At 34.4% G+C, this 7454-nt stretch overlaps 1 protein-coding gene across 3 annotated transcripts in view; it reads right to left on the minus strand.

The window, feature by feature from the left end:
- The window catches only part of TAB2 (TGF-beta activated kinase 1 (MAP3K7) binding protein 2), an 89389-nt gene that overhangs the window by 60235 nt on the left and 21700 nt on the right, over positions 1 to 7454 (minus strand). For 2 of the 3 annotated variants that reach the window (XM_017505754.2, XM_037730371.1), the window contains exon 2: positions 5929 to 6077. The exons of the other annotated variant lie outside the window; for it this stretch is intronic. The gene's annotated coding sequence lies outside the window, so the exon portion shown is untranslated. The remainder of the gene's footprint in view (positions 1 to 5928; positions 6078 to 7454) is intronic. 3 annotated transcript variants of the gene reach the window in all.

Raw genomic sequence — 7454 nt, forward strand, 5'->3', positions numbered from 1 at the left:
GCTCTTTTTTTTTTTTTTTTAATGTTCACAGCTGACGTTTTCAAGTGTTGTACCCATAATTCCAATTTTTTTCCCCATAAGCTGTGTGTGTATGTTTGTGTGACTTTGCACAGCATGGTGATATTTAGGAACATGCCTCTGCCTCAACAACTGACTATTAAGATTAACCTCTCCAGGATGCCAAATGGGATGGCAGAATGTTTCAACCTATCTATTTGCTTGTCAATTTGATGCTAACAGTTTCTTTCTTTTTTTCCTTCTTTCTCCTTCTCTTTTCTTCTCTTTCTTTTTGAGATAGGGTCTTGCTCTGTCACCCAGGCTGGAGTGCAATGGCACAATCATGGCTCACTGCAGCCTCAACCTCCTGGGCCAAAGGATCTTCCCTCCTCAGCTTCCTGAGTAGCAGGGACTATTGGTGCATGCCACTACAACAGGCTAATTTTTATATATTTTTTTGTAGGGTCTCCCTATATTGCCAAGGTTGGTCTTGAAGTCTTGGACTCAAGTGATCCTCCCACCTTGGCCTCCCAAAGTGCTGAGATTTCAGGTATGAGCCACTGTGCATGGCCCAGGTTCTTATTATTAATTACAATTTCCATCTCTTCTGTGAATTGGCTGACATTATCACACTGTCATGAATTACTGTTAAATAATATCTTTACCACAGAAAGAAGTGTTGATAATGCACTCAGAATAGCTGAATGATGCTATTATTTTTTAAATTAAAGCAAATTTTAAAAGCTTTGACTCCAATGAAGATTTCAAAAATTAAACATAAAGGATCATATTACCTAAGTACATATACGATTTAAGTATCTTCTACATTATGACACATTATACCAGTATCATATCATATACCAGTTAGGAAGTACTTACTGCACTTCACATTTAATTAACTTTAAAATAATTTACAAATGTTAACATAAAGTTTTAAAGCTTACTTTTTATAGTAAATCATTGGAATTATATTTTTTGGAGCATGATGTTACAATTCTATCAAGGCAAAGCAAACTTTACTATCTCCATTTACGATAAAAATAAGGTAACTACAATCAATCTTTACCATAAAACTTTATCAAAAAAGTTATAATACTAAATCATTTCACACAGATAATCAGTTATCTGCAAAAATAATAGAATCCAAATGCTACTTATTTTAAGTTAGCTATTATGTTCAGATTTAGAGAGATTTAAAATTTAAAGGGAACAAATGATTATGTTATAAAGCAGCATAATTCCTCTTAAAGAGAAAATTTCCCAATTTTCTCATTTAATGCATTGTCTCAAGGCCATGAATGCTGACAACTGATGGTTAACAGGCTTAGCAGTTATAAGTTCTTCTAAAAGGAATGCGCAAGTTGGCCACACTTGGCAACTTATGTATTGTGGTTTTGTGGTAGGTACTACATTTTCTAAGGATCAAGAAAAATGCAATAAATCTAAGATGGAATAGTTATACTTCATCAAAACATATTATATAATTGACTACATTTTGTATATTTTACAATTCATATCTCATTGTTTTCCAATACATTATCATTCATTGCCCTCTTTCACTCTAATTTTTGGATAATCTATCCTATGCATAAATATCATCTATAAAAGAAAACAGGAGCTAAGTATGATAACAAGTTCCTATTTATAGGTAAAAGAGAACAAGGAGAAAAGAGAGTAAAAGCACTTGAAAGAACCAATTTTCATCTTACACCAACCATAAACATTTATAACAAACCAATTAGCTCAATAATGTGTAAAAATTTTAATAATTTGGTTAAATATTAATTTAAAACGGCACCTTAATATTCAGAGAAAGTTGTAAGGAGTATCATTGGCTGGGTGCAGTGGCTCACGTCTGTGATCCCAGCACTTTGGGAGGCCAAGGCGGGTAGATCACTTGAGGTCAGGAGTTCTAGACCAGCCTGACCAACATGGTGAAACCCCGTCTCTACTAAAAATACAAAAATTAGGGGGGCAGAATAGCCGGCGCCTGTTAATTCCAGCTACTCAGGAGGCTGAGACAGGCAGGAATCGCTTGAACCCGGGAGGCAGAGGTTGCAGTGACCTGAGCAATGAGAGTGAAATTCGTGTGTGTGTGTGTGTGTGTGTGTGTGTGTATTAAAAAAAAAAAAAAAAAACCAACTGGATCCTCATTTGTAGTTTCAATCCCTTACTTGGTCCCATTGTTTTTTCTGTTCATCTCATATAATTCTGCCCATTTTCTTTCTTTCTTTCTTTCTTTTTTTGAGACAGACTATTGCTGTCTCCCAGGCTAAAGTGCAATGGTGTAATCTCAGCTCACTGCAACCTCTGCCTCCCGGGTTCAAACCATTCTCCTAGGAGAATGTCATTCTTGAATCCCTCCTGGGTTCAAGCCATTCTCTCTAAGTGTTGGGATTACAGGCGTGAGCCACGGTGCCCAGCCTGATCATTTTCTTTCTAATGTCATGGCCCTCAGCTGAATTTTTCCCATAGTGGAGTACTTGCCAGTTGCTAAGGGAGATGGTATGTGCACATGCGCAATAGCACTAGGAGTGTGATAATTAAGGTCTTGAGTTAGATACAGTGTACATGGATATTTGTTACTACTAGTAAAGTACCGAGTTCTAGCTTTCTATCCATCCATCCCTTCCTCCCTCTCCTCTTATCTATCCAGCTATTATGAATTAAAGTATCTAAACTAGAAAAAACACATGTTTTTAAAGTGGAGTATACAAGGATGGCCACCCCACTGTGCGCCTCTAAAAACCTCAATGCCCATCTAAGGGGAACAAATAAGTAAATAAGTATATTATTGCATAGCCACACTAAGAAACATCATGCAGCTTTGTTGTTGTTGTTTTTTAGAGGAGTATGATATCCAAATAATCATATAGACAAATATGTCCAAATAATTATATGGACCTATAAGACATTAATTGAAAAAAAAAATGCAGATCCCTTTGTGTAAAAATAAAGATACAAAGATGTATTTTATTTAAAATTGTTTTGTCCTTTCCTATGATGCTGAAAATAGATGTATTCGAAACAGATATTTTTATATGATTGTATAGGAAATATTCTGAAAGTATACACACACTAATTATTTTGGAGAGGAGGCTGAGTAGGAGGACACATGGATGGAAGGTAGTCCAAGGAGGTTTAGTCATTTGCCCTAATTTTCATAATACATATTCATGCATTACCAAAGTTATTCCTTATGTATTTCTCCATAACATGACTTGTATTCTGATATGTAGACAGAGTAAGAGTACAACAGAATGAGTTATTTGAAAGTACCTGTATTAGCCAACCACAGGTACTTTCAAATAACTCAAAACCCATACTGTCTATGCTGAAACTGTTATTGAGTGCAGTTAACAGCTGTAGCACTGACCAATTATCAAGATGCTTAATAGATGAGATTTACAGTTAATTTTTAATTTAAATGTCACTTATGAGTTTATATCTGTAGGTCCATCCATGATTAACCATGTCTAAGCTTAGTTTCATAATTTGTAATCCTTGGTTAAAACAAAGAAGCCAGGTAACTTTTTTTTTTTAACCAAAGGCTAACTTAAGGTGAACTATTTATTATTCAATCACTCAAACTAAGTATTACACATCCATCAATGAGATGGTTTAATTAATTAAAGAGGTAAGGGGTGGTAGAAAAATAAGTAGGTTTATTGTTACTATTAAATATGAGTCCCCCAAAAAACACAAAACCTTTATGGAAAGTTATTGCACTATCATACACAAAGGTGGAGAAGACACACTGTTTTCTCTGAGCCTAGAGTACAATCGCTTTGGTTCTACACTTACTATAAGCTAAGTCCTATGCTAAATGCCTTAAACATGTATTATTTCAATTACTTCTTAAAATATTCCTGTAGTGAGGATTAAGTGAGAAAACTGCAGGTAAAACTCTTTACACAATACCTGACAAATAAAGTAAATGTCCTTTATTAGGCATTACTACTGCCTAATCTCTAACTTCATCAATTCAACCCTGACACTATGGTAGTCAGTTTTTCAAAAGTCACTGAATTAACACATACCAGTTCTAAGAAATCTTCAATGGATTCCCATTGACTACTAAAGTCCAAACTCCTTTTTTGACATTCAAAAACATGACATAGCTTCATCTCCCATCACACCATCACACCTCTCTCTATCCAACCTTTCTCTATGCACACTGGACTGCTCACAATTTCTATAATACATCATATACTATCATCTCTATTACTTAAAAAATACTCTTGCCACTTTCTCTAAAGAATTCCATCTATCCTTCATGGTTCAGTAGAAACATTACCTTCTCCACAAAGCTGGTTCTCTCCAGTACTCTTATGTTGTATGCATTTCTATTATGATACTTTCATACTACTTGTCTACAAGCTCACTAAAACAAGGATAATTCATTTCTACATCCTTGCTGTGTCTAGCATACTGTTTTACACACAATTTACATTGAATAATGGAGAAAAATTTCACCATTACTAACTAATAGCACCACTGAAAATAACTATCAAGACTTGATATTCATATGTAATTCCTTCTTTAATTTCCACTTCAATTCACATTAACAGTGGTAATGACCCTAACTAGTATCTCCCTTTTCAGCTCTAATTCAACACTCAGTGACACATAATTCTTTCAACACCAAACAAATAATGTGGCACATCATCAGTGACCTAATGCTGACTATATTGCCAGATATTCAATTCATTATGCATTAATACCGCAGGAAGGGATAAAAGGAAGGAGTTAGGCACATGCTACAATATTAGGACTGCCTTTTAAATTCACAATTGGGATACAAAATTCCTCTTCAATTTTGGGTAATCTCTAACCTAGATGAACTGAACTTTAAAATCAAAAGACATGTATGATTATCTACCCATTTAGTAAATAAACTCATCTTTCAAGGATTAATTCTGTTTCTATGTCTATATAAATTGGTAAAAGCAATAAATATCCTTAAAAGCTAACTGATCTTAGCCCTCTAGCCATTCATGGGTAGCTTTCTCTTGGTTAAAAATTTAAGGCATTAGGAAACCTCAGTTTCTGGTTTTCCTGTTACACTCCAGGATGATTCCGACTATAACATCCTTGGCTGGCTTCTTTTGGGTAATTAAGTAAAAAAAAAATTAGCAAATATTAGTTATATACTTAGTTTAAAAATATAATTAAATTCTTCAGGTAAAGTACTATAATACATGCTTGGTTCTATCCAGGAATATTACTTATAATTTCCAAAATTTCCAATTACTGAAGAATGTATTAACCTTTTTTTTTTTTTTTTGGAGACAGAGTCTCACTCTGTTGCCCAGGCTGGAGTGCAGTGGAGCAATCTCAGCTCACTGCAACCTCTGACTCCCCGAGTTCAAGTGATTCTTGTGCCTCAGGTTCCCAAGTAGCTGAGACCACAGGCGCATGCCACCACACCTGGCTAATTTTTTTTGTATTTTTACTGGAGACGGGGTTTCGCCGTATGAGAATCTATTAACTCTTTAGGTAAAGGCATTAGTAGTGCAGAACAGTTGAGGATCTCAGGAAGAGGGAAGTAGTTTCATTAATTGAATTCCTTATACTGCTTGTACTCAATGTAACCTTTTAAAGGAAGGCAGTTTTGTTGTTTGTTTTTCAATTTTTTTTTTTTTTTTGGTATGTCTATAGGGTTTCACTCAATAGCATTTCAAATTTATTTTTCTTAAAATATTTTTGCATTAGTTTGCTATTACCAGCAAACAAGTTAAATTAGAAATATTCAAGCAAAGGGTTTGTTAAACTCAATACTAGCTGCATGTTACCTAGATGTTAGAGATGTTACTATACTTTAAAGCAATATGACTATAAGTTTTGAAAGTCAAGTTTTAGTTACTATAGATTTAATAATAAGGCAGTTACACAGGCTAAGCTTGACTGGTGCCATGGACTTTAGCATACCTGGAAATAGAAAAATTCAAACTGTAGCTGTTCTTGGTTGGCCCATTGCCATTTTTGCAGCTTACAAATTGTTAATTAAGTAACTGCAGTGAGCTCATCTCTACGGGATACTTCTTTTCCAGGGCAGGTCCAGGAACTGGGTCTGGAGCCTTGAAAGCAGAAGAGAAACTAGAGTAAACTATAGGTAGGCAGAACAAGAAATGTGACCAGATAACATTATGAGATGCAATAGCAGTAAGGTAGTCCCCAAAGTCTCTCATAAAATATTCTGAAGGGAAAATGGGTCCCTTAAATTGCAAGTTACCAAAGGATGCTGTTTACTTTACTTAAGTTGTTCTTTTAACCTACCAAACCCTATTCTGGACTCTCAATTCCAGAAACTCAAAGAGTAGTTTTTATAAAATCTCTAATGGCTTTTAGCAACAGACTGTCCAACAGGAGACCACAGAGTAATTCTAACAGAAAGAGAAAAACAACAACAAAATCTAAAACTGGAATTGTAAAGTCCTCATTTCTTCCCTTTCACTGTTGTATTTCCAATCATCTTCTAAATGCTCCCCCAATTTCCTATGATCAATTCTCAGAGGTTTCTTAAGAAATGCTTTAAGATATATCCAAGCAGTAAACTGAATGTCAAGTTCCAATTTTTAAAAATACTTGGTAATTCTTAAAGAGAGGCAAAGAACAGCTCATAAGATGTGGTTCTTAACCACACTGGAAAATCTTTTTTCCATTACCAAAATAGATTCAATGATTTAAAAGAAAAAATTTTTTTTTTGTTAGGCTCCTATAAAACAAAAACCAAGAACAAACTTGCAACTACAAAGGTTACAGAAATGATAGGATATTACAAATGATAGAATGTTGTACTATTTTGATTATTAATGACTGGAAATGATGTCCTTATGCTTGTTAGGCTGGTACCCTTAGGAATTTCTCTAAGAAACGAATCCCACAGGAGTCAAAACAGAATTTTCTGCTGCTCTCGAATGATCATAGGTATTGTGAAAATTGTAACAGGCCAAAAAAAAGTAGTGAAGACAAAAATCCAAAAACTGAACTCCCTGTATTTCCAGTAACTAGCAATATAAAATGCAAAGCAGAGTAAAAGTAGTTTTTGTGAAAAATGTAAATTTTCCATCTTTTGTAAAGGCACATTGCAGGACAAAAAAATTCTGGGAGAGAGAAGTCTAAGTTCAGCTCTGACTTCAGAACAACATTAAATTTAAACTGCAGAAATCTCCCTTCTATTAAATGTGATATCACTACCCACCCTAATGTCATGAGATTGAGCTAAAGTGTATGTAAAGAACCTAACAATGTGGCACATAAAGGTATTCAGTATATTTTTCTGCATTATTAAAAAATGAAACACATTTTCTTGTTCTAAACATGTGGGTATACTTATCAAAGTTTTCATTTTCACAAATGCTAAAGCAACAACTAGGTAATAGGATTCAGGTTTAAATAATTCATCTATATCACATTGTAAGATATGTAACTAATTATCTTCCAGAATAGCCACA

The sequence above is a fragment of the Cebus imitator genome, unplaced genomic scaffold (assembly GCF_001604975.1).
Source record: "Cebus imitator isolate Cc_AM_T3 unplaced genomic scaffold, Cebus_imitator-1.0 Scaffold341, whole genome shotgun sequence".
Taxonomy (NCBI): domain Eukaryota; kingdom Metazoa; phylum Chordata; class Mammalia; order Primates; family Cebidae; genus Cebus; species Cebus imitator.